Source organism: Hylaeus anthracinus, unplaced genomic scaffold (assembly GCF_026225885.1).
Source record: "Hylaeus anthracinus isolate JK02 unplaced genomic scaffold, UHH_iyHylAnth1.0_haploid 11985, whole genome shotgun sequence".
NCBI classification, from domain to species: Eukaryota; Metazoa; Arthropoda; class Insecta; order Hymenoptera; family Colletidae; genus Hylaeus; species Hylaeus anthracinus.
The window spans coordinates 4930943-4950657 of record NW_026534333.1 but is presented as its reverse complement, the minus strand read 5'-3'; the positions used below and the strand labels follow the sequence as shown (position 1 = coordinate 4950657).

The 19715-nt window shown below is 45.8% G+C and overlaps 1 long non-coding RNA gene across 1 annotated transcript; it reads right to left on the bottom strand.

Moving 5' to 3' along the window:
• Positions 1 to 3507: 3507 nt before the first annotated feature.
• On the bottom strand, positions 3508 to 18114 carry LOC128887403 (uncharacterized). Its single transcript, XR_008460026.1, has 3 exons — positions 15492 to 18114; positions 12494 to 12764; positions 3508 to 6816 (listed from the first exon to the last, which is right to left on the bottom strand). It is a non-coding gene; the product is annotated as an uncharacterized LOC128887403 (long non-coding RNA).
• Positions 18115 to 19715: the final 1601 nt, after the last annotated feature.

Genomic DNA, 19715 nt, shown 5'->3' with positions numbered 1-19715 from the left:
GCCGGAGATAGCGCGATTCCGTCGGCCTAGGACCCAGCCGACGGGGTGGGACGTTGGAGGAGGACGAGGGAACGGGGAGGATGAAACAGCGGGATGAAAAACAGTAGGATGAGAGAGGAGCCAGAGGAACGGGTGGGAGAGGTGAGCCACGGTGTATATTCAGAGGCAGGTCGATTTGGGAGGTGGAGAGTGACGGGGGTGGCTAGTGGGTGGCTTTAGGGGTTGGTGGCGGCACCCTGTCTACCCGGACCGAGATCGCCGGAGGCTCGTTGCCTAGCGACCTCGTATTGATCTCTCCCCGTATCTCGGCTTTTCCCCTTTCCCACGTGATATTCACCCCCCTTTCACCCTCGCCGTTCTAACTCCCCCTCGGCCGTGGGTTCCCTCATCCAGGAGCCCCATCCCCCTTCATCTCTGGTTACCGTCTTCGTTCGCTTCCTCTCTTCCACTTCTCTCCTCTCCTATCGCTCTTTCTCCCTTTCTTTCTTCCCTTCTCGCCTGGCTCGCGAGAGAGATCCCTCCTTCTCGTTCCACGGTTTTCTTCTTCGCTTCTTCTATTAGGTTTTCCTTCTGTTTGCGCGTTTCGAGTGCCCTCGGCCCGTGCCAGAGAAAGAGAGAGAGAGAGAGAGAGAGAGAGAGAGAGAGAGAGAGAGAGAGAGAAAAATGGTGTCGCGAGGGCGGGGTAAGGCGACGGGATTAGGATCGAAGGATTTCTTGATGGAAATCCCGGCGTGCCGGGCTGAGCATCGATGTTAGAGGTCTTCGGGAGTTTACCGCCCCCGCGGCTCGCTCGATGCGCGAAACTTTCGCGTTCGGGGCACGAATGCGTGTTTTATTTTAGATATTCTGGCTTCCCTTGGATCGAGCAATCGCATGGAATTTGTGGAAGAGCTTAAGATGTCGAGATAACGACGGTGGAATTTTATTGTCGAGATCGAGGACTTTTAACGCGTTGACCGATACTCTTGGAAATTTCTAACGTGATTAAACTTTTGTTTATTGATTATTAGAAACTATATAAACAAGCATTTATTACGGTTTTTGTGTTTGTATCTTCATCGCCATTCAAGTATTTCGTTCAAATTCATTTTCTTTGACATTCAACTCCCAGAAGTAATTTCTTTAGTTCTTCAGTGAAAAGCACCGTCACCCATTTATGAGTGACGTGGGCGATCAACGTGTTAAGGGTTGACCTGGCATCGATACAATCTCGAGGAGTAATCGAAGGATTGACCTGAAATTGTGCAAACCTGTTCGAAACACACCTCTCTACGATCGGTATTGACATTACTGCTATACCTATTACTATTCTCGTTTTGGTAAACAAAACGTTGCTTCAACTTTTAGACAAACATTCAAACGTTTTTCTTTCTAAGATTCCAACCAATTCCCTTGCCAAACGTTGCTTTAGCCATTTAAAAACAATCAAAGTGATCAAAGTGATGAAAGCAGTCTTTGGACCGCTAGAATTTAGTCAAAGTAATCCATAGGTGTATGCGAAACGTAAGTTTTGAAGAGCAATTACTGTGGCTCCAACATCCAAAGGGCAACGTCGGAGCTCCGCGATTCTCGTGCAGGCTTTAATTACATCCTTTCGAGCCGTTACATCGCCCTGCCGTCGAGATAAATGAATATTTATCATCCTCTTCCCCTAAACACATTCGAAATCTAATCCTTCTTCCCTGTCTGCCATTAGTCGGTGACGCACTGCCATCAATGTTTACCAACTCCTTCCGGAGGTCCTTCAACTTTCTTAATCGCGTCCTTCCATGGTGCCGCGAATTACGCAAATTATCAACGTAACCGCGTTTCCCCGTCCCGTCTCATCTCCACAGTCGACTATTTTAGTCGCTTTTAATCGAGGGAAGACGAGAATAGTCGCGAAATTGACACACGGCATCATAGAACCAATATATCCTATCATTCGGGGGATTAAGCAACAATTTCCGTCTACTCGTACAAAATAGGCAGAGTTCGGATCTGTCAGAAAAGATTCCTGATTTATAAATTTCTCACTTGAAAACGTTTTCTTATTTTTTAGCAAAGTGTCTCCTGAAATATTTAAAAGCTACTGCATCAAATGACCGAATCCACTTATGCAATAATTCGTAATAATAATAGCCGATTATTATTTAATTAGAACATGTTTAACGGACACCAGGCCATTAATGGTCTTTTTCTATGAGTCTAAAACGTCAGTTCTTTTGCGAAGCTTCCCGTGTACACAGTTACACGAAAAGAAACTCGAGAGATTCTGTTTGCTTCGGCGTAATGCATCGTTCACTCCTCGTGAAGTTCCCAGAGTAACGTTACTTAGGAGGAGCAAATGCGATAGTTGCATCCGTATCTCTTCCGCCACGTTGCTTCGATCGAACGTCTTTACACTCTGCAACCCTGCACGGCGTTAGTGCTTCCAGCTGAATCTCGGAACTTACATCCTACATCACGGGGAAAAAATCTCTCAACTGTACGAAGTGATTTGCGATGAATAGGGTAACTTTACAGATTTTTTTTTTTTTTAATTTTTCATTCACTTTACATTATCTCGAAAATATAAATAAAACAAAGAATTCTCCGAAAGAGGTGTTAGGATTTTGTGTTTTAACGACAATGTACATTTAATTGTAGTGTCTACTTTTACTTGAAGCAGAGTTTTATCAACAATAAAATTCTGAAGCTACTTTCGGAAAACTCTTTCGCAAATAAAGTAACAAAAACGAGTATCGAAAGATTAGAAAGCGTGCAGGAGTGGTTCACCTTGACACCTTCCGTTGGGGTGAACTGGAGAAAAACTGAATTAATAAAAGTTGGATGGTTTCAAGGGACACACGCGGGGTAACAAAAAGTTTTGTTCGATAGTTATCTCTTCCAAGTTGCCGGGGTCGTTGTTTTGATACTACGATTCATTGGTACGGTGACCTGAGGTACAGTTTATTGCTTAACTATGCAGTGTAGCTCTATCATCGTGTAATATTTATGAAATAAGATTTAATGTTGATACTTAACTATTCAAAATTAATTGTTTCGTTGTTTGTTACTTAACAAAATTAATTTAATCTTCAAATACTTCTCATCTAAGTAAATAACTTTATTACTCATTATGTTTCGTTACTTTCGCCACTTAATAAGCCAGTTTAATTATTTATTTATCGACAAAACAGAGGTTGGAACATAATTTTGCCGAATAACGAGAATTATTATGAGATTGTCACCCTCGCAAAACGATGCTCAGAAAACGTAACACAACCGAGGCTAAACGCTGAGCGAATAAATTGCACAGCGAAACGCGTATATTTCATCCCTCCTTTTGAACAGGAAACAACCCCCGATCGCGCCTCACTGTTCCATAAAATCAGCTAATTTACGATCAAGGTGTACCCGAGCGCATCATCCGCGAGTCGCACATCACCTGAATGAAATTTATTCCTTGATTCTAGGGACGCTGCGAGGGATTGACAAACCACCCACACCCGCTCACCCCCTGCAACGTCTCTTGTTTCGCTGGGTGACCCCCTTCACCTCTTTTCGTCCACGGTTTCCCTCTAGGCTGTTCCTACCGGTAAAGTGACCTTCATCTGAATCTCTTTGTCGCGAGACGAGAGAATTTTCGGGGGTTGGAGCGAACGGGTGTGGCGTTTCAAAAAGGAATACCTTCCACTTTTACCTTCCGGGGCGGCCTTTGCCGCCGCGTCGTTTGTTCTCGTCCTGCACGCGTTACCATGGGGGTGTGCTCGCGCTTGACTAGGCACGCCGATGATGCCGTTGCTCTCCGCACGAGATAATGACCACGATTTCACGAGATAATGACCTGCGAGCACCGGGGGATTGAAAGAGCGATTCGATCGGCGAGGGACGCTGGTAGGGTAGCTGAATTTTCGCGAACGCTCGTTAGCGTGGAATCTGCGACCGGGGTGTATTTTATTAGCGAACTGAATTTATTTTGAATGTTACAGCTGAGTGATTATCCGTTGATTTATGCTTCATTATTTTGGTTGTTACTTTTTCGTGTTCTTTGTGTAGCGTTTCTTGGGTACTAGTTTTAGATTATTTGGGTGTTATGACATCAACTCTGCGGTCTTTTGGTACGGACTATTGTTTATTCGATCAAGTTAACAGACAGTTGGTTAACATAAAATGTCTGATAGAGTGAATTCATATATTTTTTTTTATAATCTCTTTGTATTATTCTGCAATATTTAAGGTTGAAACACTACTTTTAATTGCAACGAGAAACCTGTCTGCGTTATATTTTATTTTCTAATTTGACGTAATACCTTCGCGTTAGCGAAAATGCACGTAATATTACGTCACCGAGTCACGTACTCGATCGATTTCAGAGTTGGAATAACCGATTTTAACATACTTCAATGAAAATACACAGTACCGTGATATTCAACGTAAACCTTGATCAATACAGTTTAGACGAGGACACGATCGATTGAAAAATTCTACGCAGCTTACTTACGCAAGCATTTTTATTCGTAGGCGTGGCAAAAAGATACGCGAAAGGTTTGCTAGACTTGCGACATCTCCGAATACTGGACATCCGGAGTCCCGAGGGTTAATTCTATCCGAAAGAAAGCACGATACGTTTAATTCTATTCGAAAAAAAACTATCCCCCCGTTGTTAACGATCAACATCCCCCACCTTCAGAGAACACGAAGTAGGAAACAAACCTTCCCTTACCACCGAGTCGCTAATACTCCCTACCCCCGATCGTCAATAATCCACGGTCGCTGGCGAGCGTCTAATTCGCGTTCTCAGACTTCCATTATTCCGGAGAGTTCTCCGCAGCCGAGCGGTGAAAGCTGGAATGAAGAAGAAGAAAAAACGCGTATCCGGCAGCCTGGGAGACGGAAGCTGGCGAAAAGGGACAGTGGTTGAGCATCGGCCCTGAATAATGGAGGAGAGGCTGCGTGGAGTGTCGGACGCTCCGCTGAGAGAGAGAGAGAAAGAGGGGAAATAGGGATGAAGAGAGAGAGAGAGAGAGAGAGGAAGAGAGATGTATGTACCGTCGGAGGAGAGAGATAGAGACATCGGGAGAGAGATTCGCTTCCGAGAAGGAGGCAGAACGGGGAGCAGAGCCCCGGTGGTTGCTGGGTAGAAGCGGAAGCGACGTCATCTGGGGTGTGGGGGTGGCGGTGGTATTGGTAGCTCGCGTCGTCGGTGGATGCGAGTAGTCGACGGTTCCAGAGGGGGTTGGGATGCTGCGAGAAGGGATGGGTTGCCAGGCAACGTACGTCCACCCTTAAACCTCCGTCCATCCCTCTCCCCCGCGGCAGCCGCCCTCGCCCCTTCGTCGTCCCTGTGTTTGCCCATTCCGCGGATGAGGACTCGGTCGATACAACCAGCCGTTTTCGTCGTACGCCCGTGGATTCTCCAATTTCCATTACGGGGGGCGGCGGTTCCGACTTTAAGCTCGACCTGTCTCCCCACACCCTCGGCCCCGGCCAACCTCGTGCCACGCTGGGACACTTAAAACGATTGCCAACCTCTGCTACCCCGTCCGCTGCTCGCCGATGCCGCTGCGAATCGCCACTTGGACTCGAGCTACGAGGTTATCTTCCAGGGAATACGCGATACTGGCGTTCGGGGATGAAATTTTATTCGTGCGACGATTGACGAACGAGTGCAACGACGGCGACGATGCGTTTTTCGGAAACGTTGAACATCGTGCCTTCGTCGACGGGGTGGTTGGACTTTGATTCGTCGAGTTTACGTATCGATTTCTTTCTTCTCGAGGCTCAATGGGTGATTACGAATGAAATTAGGTATTCGGTGAAAAATAGTTCAAGGTTCCTTACCTGCCACTGGTAGACTGGAGGAGAGAAGAGTATCGCGATGGAGGGATGATTGAGAAATGCAGACACATCGTACGGGGGACGATTTTTTTTTATTACAAAAAATGTATGTACAGGGTTTGAAGTTAGCGTATAGATACTACGTTGTTAGTAAATACTACGATTAGGGTGGCATGGTACGAGGGGGGTTGAAAAGAGGATTCTTCCAGACTATTTTATCGAAATCGTACTACTTATCAATGGGAACCAGAATCAACAACAAAATTGTAAAAATCATCAATATTCTTAGATAATTTTCTGCATAGCATGATAATTGAGATTCTAATGCGGTAAGAAAAAAGTAGTAAGACTATATAGATTAAGGCCTTCTTCAATAATCCAAAGACAATAATCTTTAACATAAAAGTAAGTAAAAAGCAATACAGCATCAGCTACGTGTTTCATTCTTCAAAGATTCTTTATCGAGCTTTGCATACCACTTGTTACAATCCATGTCCACATTCCATACGATAATAAAACAATTTAAATGAAATTTACAAACGCATTCTGTTATTTGATTTGCGACAGATCAGACTGCTACGCACGAAAGGGTTAAATAAATACTTCGATCTACAAATACTGATTTATGCCGCCCCATTCACGAGGTACGATTCGTACTACTTGTTGCGGTACTTCCACAAATGAGTATCTACAGAAGGAGATCGTTGGAGGGGAGGGAGTCGTTGAGTTCCGTAAGAAATGAGATTTGCTTTTTCTACTGACCTGTCGTGTCTAAGATAACGAGCGGTTAAACTATCCTGAAGCGTCCAGGACTCGAGCTGGGCTTTTAACGTGGAACGTTGAATTTGGTCCGCTCTTGGCATTCACCGCGTGCCTTATGAATTTTGAAAAGTTGGCACATGGAAGCCCGCAGTGAACGCAAGGAGCACAGACTCACGCATCTTCCTTCTTCGATGGTGGTACCCGTATCGATTCTCGCTTCTCCGAAGTCTCCGTAATCCCACTCTTGCATCCCTGAAAGACACACTGCGGTTCTCAATACCTTCGTTCCGTGCATCGGAAACTCGTCGAAATATTTTCCACGAGTTTCCTTTAACGTTCATCGTCAATTCAACGAAGTGTTGAGCGATTAACCTTTAGGGATGATTTTTCTTCGCGCTTTCGTTATATTTAACTGTACATAGAAAATAACATTACCAGCGCAGCCAGACCAGAAAATTTGTGCTCCTCTTGTTGAGGGATTCCGTAGCGAATAGGTTGTTATCAAATTTTTGTTCTCTTTATTATCGACAGTAATTATGTCATACGGTCCACATAAGGGCGTGAAGAGATTAAAAGTTTGTTTTAATTCTCTGTGGAAGGGCGTGGCAAACGAGCCAGGTGTGCCCAAGCATCGAAAATCTGGTAAAGATAAATGTATTGTTTTAGTTTCAGCTATAGACACACGATGTAGAAATTGCACGTTGGACAATAAAATTTTTCAATTTCACAATATGCCATTACACACTTGGGGATGTATACTGATTCGACAGGTAAGATTAGTCCTCTCCTTCGATTAGAGTCTCTCGAAGTTCGGAATTGAGAAAATAAGAAAATTACGGAGATCGAGAAAACAGAGCTGTTAGACACGGCGCGTCATCCTACGCTCGATGCGCGTCCGCCCTAGGGGATTAACGCGTCGAACGCTGGAGCATTTCGATGAAGAGTAAACTCGAACGCTGCTGGCAGTGTTAACGTTTTCGGTTTCGTTTATATAACTTTTCATTGCACACGTGTTTTAGTAAAGGGTAATCGTTGTACCATGGAACGTATGACACTGAAGATATAATTATCGATTGAACTGGACCAGCGATGTTGATGTAAACCACCCCTTGCGGAGAGAGTTCAGTGAATCGCCATTACACGTACCATCATCGATTCGACCGAACGTACCAAATACACTGTGCGTGAATCAATTAATTAGAAATGCACATTCCTACAATCTCAGAAGAACGTAATTACATATCTCTATTTTAATAACTCGCACTCGGAATATTGACGTAAGTTTCAAAATACACTTGTCGGCTCAGCGATGGACACTGGAACATTATCTTTCACATTTAATTCCAATGATACACTTAACCCTTCCTACGGTGGCTTCTGATCACACGTATACTGCGGTTATATTCCACCTAAAAACGCATTTATCGCGTACAAATAGAGGCATTACTCACTATGAAGAAAAAAAAACTTCATTTTTCAACACCAAATTAATTTTTACTGATAATCTTCAGGTGATGTCAGTCTTACCGAATTCAGTCTTCACAGTTGCGCGAACGATACAAAAGCGTAACGATGGAACTAATACGTCGGTCGCTTTCGACCCGATCGTAAAAGAGGAGGGTTGAACGCGATCCTTCGCGTATCATCGTTTCGTTAAAAATCCAAAAAAGGCCTTGAATTAAAATACCATCCATCGGGGAACCATTCGTGCGGCGTTGCAAAGAAGGCGTGACCTCGCGCGACGACCAAAGCGTTAAAAAAAAAAAAAAAAAAAAAGAAAAAAACAATTAACGTCCAAGCAAGGGGTTCAATTTAAACAATCCCAGTCGAACTGTTTCGATGTGCACGTCTCGTATCACCGGCGCGTCGCAACGAGTGAAACAATAACCGAGGCAAAGTCTCGAAAAACGTTTCCCAGCGTGACCCCCACCGTTGTATCCGGCGCGTCGCGCGATTCGATTGCATTCGATGCACGTCCCCGTCTCTCGACACCGGGGTTTTCGATTCTCCCGCTCGGTTGAACGTTCGATAATCGCTGGAGCACCGAACGGGGCTGGAGGCGTGGTGAAAAAGAGCGCGAGGACACGGCGCGATGCACGTCGCAATGCGAACTGAGCTTGATGAGCGTCGAAACTGTACTATGGAACGATACCGCCAGAACCTATGGACCCACGATCAGGGGGGTGGCTGAACTGGGTGGCGCGGGGCGTCCGAGCCGTAAAGGGGGGGTTTCGTCAGTTCCACCATAACTTATTGTTTATTTCGCGCAGGGGTGCACGACCCCGTGATATCCAGGGCCGGGGGAGCAGCTGACGCTGGGGTTCCATTGTCTGTAGATATTCGCATAATCAAGAAAGCCACCCCATTCCCGTGCTTTTTCGTGGCGTGGAAAGGGACATATGGGATGCCCCCGACCAATATCGACGTCGATTTTGATGGATGCCGAGCCAGCGCCGCCACGGACCGTGGCTCGCGTTAAGCTCCGCTTCGACACGGACCGACGTTCGATTCGACAGAGGTTTTACGGTTTATGGACCGACATCGATTAGGGACTCGATCGCCGGCTGATTCGGGTTCTGAATTAACCGTTTCGTTGGGACCGTGGCGAATTTTGAAAGAAGAAAACGTAAGGGGGTGGTTTTCGAAACATTACTTTTCCCGTTTACCCTTTCAACGATGACGCTGTGATAATAGACCAAGTACAATTTGCACACGTTTATTAAAAGCGACAAGTTTCGATAGATCGGTGTTTGGATCTTTTCGGATTAATAGTATTTTAGACAGGTAAGCTCTTGTCTCATTCGTCTTTAACAGTTTACCATTTTTCAAATATTTTATAGTAGGTTGTCCCAAAAGTTTCTTTCGTGACTTGCACTCGGTTATTTCGTGTGCTAATGTTTACGTAAATAGACAACCTGATTTCTTAGATGTTAATGTTGTAACAGCAGTGGAACAAAATGAATCGTAAGCAATTCAATGCCGTAATATTAGACATAAAATATTGTGAATGCATTACTTATTAATGAAATGGAAGAAACTTTTGGGACAACCTAATATTCATTCAAAATATCGTTAACCCGAAGAGGATCGCGTATCGATCGATCAAAGTCATCTTTGTTTTAATTATAGTGTATAATTTGCACTTACCCATTAGAAGTTCAAGTACGTTGCTCGTGTAATAAAAAAACATGAATTCAGTGAATCCCCGTTACAGCACGATAAAGAAGATTATTGGAACCTTCGTCACAGGATACAATAACGAATGAAAGGTAAGCAATCCTTCGTTCGTTCCACGTCGAATAAAATTTAGGATTCGAATAACAGAATAGAATGGTTCATAACGCATACATAAAAATTCAACAGTTTGATAGTTTCATTCCGTGTCTATTACTCGATCGGAATCTTACCCCATCTCTGTCCGATACGTCGTTTCTTCCATACGAAAAATCGTTACGTTCGTGGCCCCCATAACACGCGATGCGTGATACACACAAAGAGCTATTACACACACCGACAGATGAAAATGCCAGACGCGATGCAGAAATGGGTTAAATTTGACTCGAACAGTTGAATCTTAAATTTCTAATACGTTAGTCTGTGACTGGGACCTTTTCGTACGTTTTAAAATTGCATAGAATATATGAAGTCAACATTCGGAAATATTTCGTTCCATAATTAACAACCGAATGCGGTATGCTTTGAGAGTAGAGATGAAAATACATAATCCTGACGAGTAAAATACCATTTCGAAGGTGATCGACCGGATGGTCGAACCAGAACACCGAGAACGAATCTAAATTCCAAACTTTCTTCATTGCTCTACAATAAAGGGCAGTTGCATCCATCTGGTGAACGAACGGCAGCGATGCTACGATTTTCATCGTCGCAAAAGGTGACTGGGCGACCGTATCGCTGGCCGAGTGTCCCAGAAAAGGGCGAAGGGGTCCTGGTAGACTGAGACGCGGCCGAAAACCTCGGCGAAAAAAAGAAGGGTGTTGCTCGTTTTAAAGGGCGCGTGCCTCGACGCGGCGAGGGGGTCCAGCGCGTGCTCGAAAGCTACAATCGCCCTAAAGGCCAATTCACATCCGTCGAGCGAGGAAGAACCCGATAGAGGAGGGGGTGTGACGGGGGGGGGGGAGAGGGTTCCCCGCGACACAATGGGGCATTCCCTCGAAGGGCTGGGACCTCGTCTGCCAGAACTGTGGGTCAGGGTTACCACGGGGGTAGGGGGTGGAGGGTGGGAGGGAGGGAGGGAGGGAGGGAGGAAAGGGGGTTCTCATCCATCGATTTAAACCTTCCTCGTGCTACACCCTTCTCCTCCGCTTCCTCTACCCGATCTCAGCCTATTAACCCTCGCGAGAGACACCCTTGGAGACCAGGAATTTAATACGGAGTTATTTAAATGCTGGCCTCGTCCCCGATGTCCGCGATGGAACGTCGAATTTCTAAGTTAATATTCTTCCTAGGAACGTTTGGACAAGTATCGTAATAATTGGAAAATGACTGGAAAGGATATCGAAGTAGATAACGCTGATTTCGATCGAACTTGTGTTGTCGAAGGATCGCGAAACAATGTTCGTATTTTCTTTTTTTTTTTCGGCGATAGGCGAATGGGGTGGAAAGAGCCCTTACGGTGCAGGCTGGAAAATGCATTTCAAAGAAAGAATTCCACGAGAATATTAAATACGTATTATACGAAACACCCTTTGTAGATGAATATTATAATTATGGTACGTTATCGTCGATTCTATCGAGATAACAAATTAACACGTTCACTCCCGGGTTAATATTCTCGAAAATTTCTACTTCGATTAAATTTTGTTTACAGATTATTGGAAATCGCGCAATGAAACGTTTATTGCGGTATTTAGTTTCGTAACTTCGTCAAAGTTCAAATATTTCGTTTGAATTCATTTTCTGCGATACTTTTTTCCAGTGAAAAACACCGTCGCCCATACATGGGCGACCACGTTTAATGACTTTAAGCTGAGATGTCGCTACACACAGACTTTATATAACTTTGTTTCGCTCGAGGTAGAAAAAAACAAATGTAGACGCGGGTTTCGACGAAGCTACCCCCGATCTGCATCGAATCGGTCCTATTTCGGAGATTCCGTGAAACGTTGCGACGAAAGGGGCCGGGCGGATTGATCCGATCCTGGGGGACATTGTGTAACGTGTTCGAGCAAGGATTGTGGACGTTTCGGAGGGAGGGGTGGATTTTCGTTATTTCGGTGGCACTTTGAGAATGGACGAAAGTGCTGTTTCGGGGAGAAGGTCACCGAAGCGCGAAGAACAAGGGCGTGTAATCGGGCGTGGCGATACGAGACTAATTATACGACCGATAAAATCTCAAGGACGCGAATGACATTTACAGAGTTTCGGTGTCGAGCGCAAAAATACTATAGCGGGCGAAAGTTATCGCCTTTTGGCACTTGCGGTGGGAGATCAATTTAGATCAGGAATAAACTGTTTATTCCCGTGACGAAGTCAACGTATAACATTTTACAACACATAGTGAGTTGAATGGTTCAACTTTAGTTAGTTGTGGAATATAGTTCTAGTCTAGACTGTAATTTTTGACGAACAGGAAATTAACAGTTGTCCATTTTTATTCGTTACTTGAAATTTGTACACAGATATTGGAAGTATATTCTTGTGTCTTTGGATTCTACAACACTTATTATCTCTGATCCAGATGTTCGATAGCTGAATAACTAAGAACTCTGTTTAAAGAAAAAAAAAATGCTACGTGTACTCTTGTAAACTTTTGATCTTTGTTTTCAAAGAAACTAACGATTCCAAAGCAAAGATTAACATGGACTCAGTAGAGACTCTCAGAAACTGTTTCAACGTTTGTCATATTTAAAGCATTCAAGCATTCTAAGAATAGTAAGAGATACAAAAACAGAGCTACCAAAATCCTTACCACGGGCATTCTCTGTTCCTCGTGGCGACAGGAAGACTCCGAGGATCGTCGGACAGGATCGCTGAATGGCTTCGCTCTCCCGGTCCGTGTGTCCTCGTGACGTAATCGAGCACGTGCACTCCGTTTGCGCCCTTCTCAGGTGGGGTTGAAAACGTCACGGATCACCAATCCTCCCCCGAAGGCACGCCCTCTTCATCGATCCTGGTGAACCCTTCTTCATTCATGAGAGCCCTGGTACCGAGCCGACGAACCGCATAGTTGTACCTGGTATCTAGAACAAATTAACAGTTATCGTGAGCGAAACGGAGATAGGACCTCGAGGAGAAGGGAGAAAGATGAGGCCTGCGACAGAAGGGACGCGTCCGTTGGCCCTAGGCAGCTGTATGTGGTCGTAGGTCAGCAACAGCTTTTCATTGTTACTATAAGTTCTCCGTTCCCTGACGCCTCGTCGACCAACTCAGGAGTCGAAGGGGTGACGGCCATAGTGTTTCAAGCTAGGTCTTTTCGAATATTCACTTCTGCGCGTCGATGCGATCTATAGATGCGCGATCGCCAAACGTAATTGTGGAAGTATTCTACAGATGAGACAGGAGACCAGTTGCCTTAATCTTCTCAACCATGTTACAGGAAGAGAACTGATCTTTCCTGTCCTTCGAGTCGAGATAATAATTTGAAAGTGGTAACTTGAAAGCTTGTGTATACATAGATATCTAAATAGTCTCTATATAGATCCTAACAATGGGGAGGACGAAGAATTCCCTTCCTTTCCTTCAGGACCTGTCCCTCGAGTCGATATTGTGACTCGATAGCGGCGCAGCTTGTAACGGAGAGTGCGTTCCAAGGAGTGGTTGAATTCCTGATTCGAGACGCTGACAGAGTTTATTGCGACGAAGGCCGAGTTTAAGACCTCGCTCGACAATTGAATTTTTCTAGCGTAATCGAGCCGGGGCATGGTCGTGCTCGTGGTTATAAATAGGAGGTCGCTGCGAAACCCTCCGGCGAGTTCGTCAGCTGATCACATATTGACAGTTCGATAAGTTGCTTCGTCAGCGTCGTTCAATTCTCGAAACTGCCCTAACCGCAATTAGACTATCGACTCGAACATCGCATCTTCGTACTCTTCTCAATTTCGACTATTCCTAGAATCGATGACGATTTCATATTAAAACTGTCACTGATTAAAAATCCTGGAGCGTTTCTACCATAAACTTAATAATTTCCTACGGTTACAAGGATTTTGTTCCTTTCCGGCAACAGACGAGTATCTATTCCACGTACATTTAGAAAAGAGTTTTTGACGACTCATTCAATTTTTGTATAATCCTCCCCCGTTTTAGTTCTATTAGGTTTTGATGTTACAGATAGCACTAGGATTTTCGAATTTTTTGAGCCAAAGTGTCGAACAGAGGGACGCGCAACCACAGTACGAAGAGGCGGCGGTCTATGGTTAGGTCCAAGGTGGCGGTCAGTTCGGATGGCGGCTGAAAGTCAGTTTCGTGACAGAAAATTACGAAAATGGTAATTAGGCAGCCAGCGGCGACGTGCCGGCAACGGCTTATTCATACTTCGTAGCCATGGCGATCCTGCACTACTGATAAAACAACAGTACACACCATAATGTACTTACGCGGAATAGGGGAACACCTTGTCTACCGGGTGTCACGGAAATCAGGACATTTCGCGTGCGTATGGTGGAAGAATGTTAATCGGGCCCGCGGGGAAGTACTTCGTTAGTATCGGTCATCCGATTCTGTTTAAAATTATGCTTCCCAAGGTATAGATAAAGATTTTTAACATACACGAAAGCGTATACATATTGCATTTTTCTGCTAAATCCATTTAAATAATGATCGATGCAAAAATTGAGAAGGAAGTAAATAAGACAATCGAACTGACGGAAAATGAATAATTATTAATTAGTTTCAGCGATCATCTACGATACTTTAATTATTTTTGTTCTGGAGGTAATCCTAGAGACTGGTTGAAAATCGCAGACTACCGTCGAGGACACGATGAGCATGCAGCGACGCGCATTTTGCTTAGGGTGTCACAGTGAATTTTTCTATTTAGCAGGGTGTGCCTTTTTCGGAAGCAATTACACGCGTTAAGAAAGCATTAAGCATATGGTAACATATGGTGATCCCCGTAACGTGGATGCTGTACTTCTTTGTCGAAATTTATAGTTGGCCATATGTTACGGCGTTCGTCGTCTCGGATGGTGCAACTTTGCGTAAGCGAAGATGAGCTGGGGTCGATCGTTTCGAGGGAGGCGGGACTCCGAATCCTGAATTTTCTAGTAGAACCAATCCAAATACTTGACGAGGATTCTTTTACGACGGATTAGCGACGATAGAAAAATATCTTCAAAATTCATTCGGTATTTGAATGATTTCCTATTCGTTCAAGCGCGACTTGCGTAATTCAGTAAACTTTATCGAACGTCAGAACACGTCGGAATTTGTTCATCTCTGAAAATACAGGTTTGAAATATACCACCATGGTTACAAATAAAGAAAGTCTTCTAGGGTTTCGAGATCCTTTACGAAGAAGATTCTAAATGACAGTTAAAACGTCGAGGGTAATTATTAAAATAACATAAAACAAATAATAGTTTCATTTGCTACGTCATGTGTCATACTTCGTATCTGGATGAAAATTTTACCGAAATTTTTGGAGAAGGATAACAGAACGACTAGATTACAAACGTTCACTAACTTTCACTAGAGAGTCTCGAAAAGCCGCGAGAACCTATCGTCGCTGACCCTGAAGCTCCATGAACGTCACTACTCCATAACCTTGAGCTACCAGACACAGACTCGAGAAAACTACGTCCCGCGGAGGACCTCGGCAGCCTATCGCGACTAAGAGACCACTCCACAACCGGAGCATCACCCAGACCCCTGACATCCAAAGCTACGTCACTCGCCAGCGCGTAAAACAAAAATTGGAATCCGTCTCGTAGAGACTGACCTCGAGGAAGAATCCTGAAACGAATTACCTGTGAACTCCGTGTCCTGGAGGGTGGCCGGTTCGCGGCGGGATCGTCGATCTTGCGGTCCTCTTGATCCTCCAGCCACGGTCACCGGTCGCGGAGAACCGTATCGCGACCCGATCCGTCGCAGATCCGGGGTAGTTAGGAACTTGCGAGGCCGAAAAACCATGGGGAATCCTTAGGCGGGAAGCGTGCCGGTACCTTTCGAGCCGACAAGTAAAGGACGTGGACGAGGCCGATGCCGTCGCGGCCGACTACGGCGGAGGCAGGACGTGTCAACGAAGAAGACGAAAGCAGCGGCAGAGAAGAAGAAGAAAGGGGCGCAGCAGAATGCGCCGTTTTGTGTCGGGACGGTGTTGTTGGTTTGATGGTCGCGGGACCACTGCGCCCTCTCCGTCTTCGCCCACGTAGCCCTGCCCCTCGATATCAACCCCCAATCCCCCTGGAAATGCCCCAGGGATCGACTGTTCGCCCTCCAACCAAGCCGCCTCTCGTTGTAGCCGTCTCTGGATCCCCCACTAGCCCTCGGTTGTGCCGGTGGTTTCCACCCTAGAACGAGGATGTCGGCTCCGGAGCCACCACCACCGAACCACCCACCCCTAACCCTCTCACCCACACGCGAGTCGGACCCCCACCAGGAGAGCATTCCCTCGCCGTGAACAGGCTGCTGTGTCGTCGTCCGCCGAAAACCAGGCAGGGTACGATTCAACGTCGGCCCTTTTCCACCCCTGCCGCGCATTTTCCGCGACGAGACGGGGTTGGCGATGCTCGTGATCGTACTGATGGTAGGTGCCGTTTCTCTGCCGGCGCGGTCTCGTTACCCGCTTGCCGCTGGCCAGCACCGTCGCGCCTGCTCTGCTGGAGGTGGTCGTCGACGTTGGGTGGTGGTGACGACGACGCTGGTGGTGGTGGTCGGTACTGATGGCGCGAGCGCGCCGCGGCGTCCGTCGCGCACGCGTCACCCAGAAAATCGAGCCCTCGTACCTACCCGCGTTTCTTCTAGCTCCCGATCTCTGTCTCTCTCGCTCCTAGGTCCGCCGAGCCCAGTCGCTGCTAGGCCAGGCTAGGCCAGGCCACCCACTACTCGTTTCCCGTTGCGTTCGTCTCTGTTCAAACGGATGCACGTCGCGGGGTCCTGTTGCCCGTCTTCGTTCAAGGGCGTGCAACCTCCTTCCCAACGAGAGCAAACTTCAGGGGCGAGTCAGGGGGATCGAGGACTCCGTCTCGCTTCTCTTTATCTCTATTTCTCTCCATCGGCAGCACGTCGTTAGTTCGCGCGTTCCTTCCTTCCTGCCTGCCTTCCTTCCTTCCTAGAATTCTTTATCTCTCTTCGGCTACTCGCCCCCCTCCCACCCTCCGCCAAACGTTCCTCCGCCCCCGTAATGTGTTTCTGTACCCTGCGTTTCCGCGCCTCGCTCTCTCCCTTTGTCCCGCGAATTCTGCCTCGTACGTTCTTCTTCCAGCCACGAGTCACCCAGAAACGAGATTCTCTCTCAACCCCCGCGGTGTTTTCGTACCGGGGATCCCTCTCGCGGACTTCCAATTCTGACCGCGTAAGGGGGTTGAATTTCGGGTGCAAGGTCCCACGAGCGAGCTCTTTGCGCGTCTCGGGAGGACTCGATTCTTGGGAAAGGACCAGTGGTCTCCCGTGAATGGCTCGAGTCTTAACCGAAACCTTTACCTAAGGGGTTGCAACGAGAATTTACGAACTTTTTAGAAAATCGACAACAGCGAGTGCTTGGAATGAATTGAAAATAGGGTAACGAGTAAATGGTATAAGAAAAGAAGACATTTACATCGATGATGTGAAACATCAGATGTCAACAATCTTTAGCCTGACGCAATCTTGCGCTATCGTTCGATATGGTCTTAACCATGCATACGTTGTGTGACATTCTCGGATACGATAGAGACATGTACACAATAGTAGTTAGATACCGAGCAACAATAAGAATAATATAGTATTGTCTAACAGTCAATGGAACTACGCCGTGCATCTCGTCCCCTTGCGCCCTGCTCGAACGCATTCACCGATGTGCAACTCGAGCAGACTGTCTCTCTAAAAGAAAAAAATACTCTGAAACTTTGTAAGACAGTTGCTCTCTTCTTGAAGATGATCCTTTAATAAATCACCATTCTTAACACCCTATATATGAATAATTAAAACAAAAAAAGAAATTATCTCACTCTTCAAGATATCAAGAATCTCTAAAAAATGGTTTCTTATAAACATATTCAAATAAAATTTTTCTTAGTTTTCTCGCATTCGTTCCCTTGGAATTAATTTTTAAAGAGGATTCCCCGTCCTGTAGCAATTTGCCTAGTTTGGAGAGACATCCCTTAACGATATCGAAACGTTCTGCTCGTTATTAAGCTGTATTGTGTTTGGGGCGACAAAGAGGTTCATCGATTGATTTTCCTTCTGCTACGATTCCAAAGAATAGCTTTTACACTCGGCAAGGCGGGTTCCTTTGTCCAAGATTTTGGTTAACGCGACCAGACTCCGCGTCTTGGGGTTTTCCTCGCAAAAGTAACGGAGGAGTGGAGGCCTTTTACCGGATTATTTCTCCATCGGGCTCGAGGCGAAAAAAAAAAGTTGACTTTGATCTTTCCACCCCTTCACCTCCTCTCGCTGTCCCAGCTTTTACCTGCGGAAACGCGAAACGACTCGTTTACGTCGTTGCCGTTTCCGTTTCTTCCTCTCGGGCGTCCGCGCGCGAGCGTATTATTAGCGGCCCCGGCGAGCTTCTTTTTGTTCTCGGTGAAACTCGAGCGCGGGAACGCGGGGAACAAACGGAAACGAGGGAAAATTAAAATCCGTTTCTTTACCTGTTACGCTTAACTAGCGCGCGATAGGTTAGAAATTTGTTCCGCGAACGGGAAAATAAAACTCCGAGTGGGAGCCATTCGGTCGACTTGATTTTAGGAATTATTTGAACATTAGTCGAGAAACTCGTCTTGAATGCAAATAAGTGTGAGAATAATAATAGTCTCGCGCGCAACGTTTTTAACGTTTCGTTTCATCGGGTTAGTCGTTTTCCGAATTAAACAAAACTATGCAACCTGTGTAAGCAATTTACGCAACAGTATTGCGATTTGATCTACGAATACAATAGAATAGGAATTAAAATATTGATATTCATCACCTGTTGAAGATTCATCTTGAATTTGGAATTTTAATTATATATGCGTATGTGATATAATTTTAGTAGCTGGTATAATTAAAATTAATATGGTGTAAGAGCAACGATCAAATCCCGAAAAGCTCGAGGAACTATAAGAATAATTCATTTACCCAAAGAGAGCAGAATTCTGAGTTCAGGTACACGAAACCGAACGAACACGACCCCCTTTCTTCTAACCGGGTCGTCGTTACACGAAACTCGGGCCAATTAATAACCCAGGGCGATTCTCATCGAGAGCAAACGAGAAACCGTCCGAAGTTTACACGTTCGTTACATTTTTAACGCCATCGCCCGTTTCCCTCGTCTTTCCTCAACTTGCTAATATCAATTAAGGGGGCACACGCTCGCGAGCACCGCGCGTTCCGCGGATATCAGCGGAGCGTGGAGAAAATCTAAGTTTTATCCGTCGCTCCGTCTCGTTTCCTCCGTATCGTCGATTACCCCTCCGTTCCTCTAATAATCATCTCCAGCCAGCCACTCTCCCCTCGCCGTGCCTCCGCCATCTTTCGAGTTCGAAAGTTCTTTTCCTGTTGGAGATGAAGTTGTCGAGGAGGGAAAGAGTGGCCTCTGGAGGCTTCCCTTCTCTGGGTGCCTGGGGTTCCTTCGTCGTCTTTTTTTTTTCTTTTTTTTTTTCTTTTTTTACTTTTTTAGCTCGATCGGTCCTCCAGCGTAAGCATGCGAACCGACGTAAACTTTTGCTCCGACGTAATACGTCCGCTCGAAGGCTGGACCGGGCGTTTCTTTTTCCATCTTCTGGTCGCGCGACGACGCCGCGGAAATTGGAATATTGATCGGCAATTAGTGGAACGGGGCGATTGCTCGCGAGACTCGGTCGTTCGACTCTGAACGCTGTAATGAAATTAATCCTGCGTCGTGTGTCGCTCGTGGATTCCTCTGACTCGCGAAATGAACGTTTCGTGCGCGAGCAGATTTAAATTAAGAGGAATGCTTCGCTTTGTGGAATCGAGAAAAACTCGGTAATCGACGGAAAGCTGATGGCGATAGGAGGAGAGGTGCCTGGAAAAAAGAGATTAACCGAAGATGG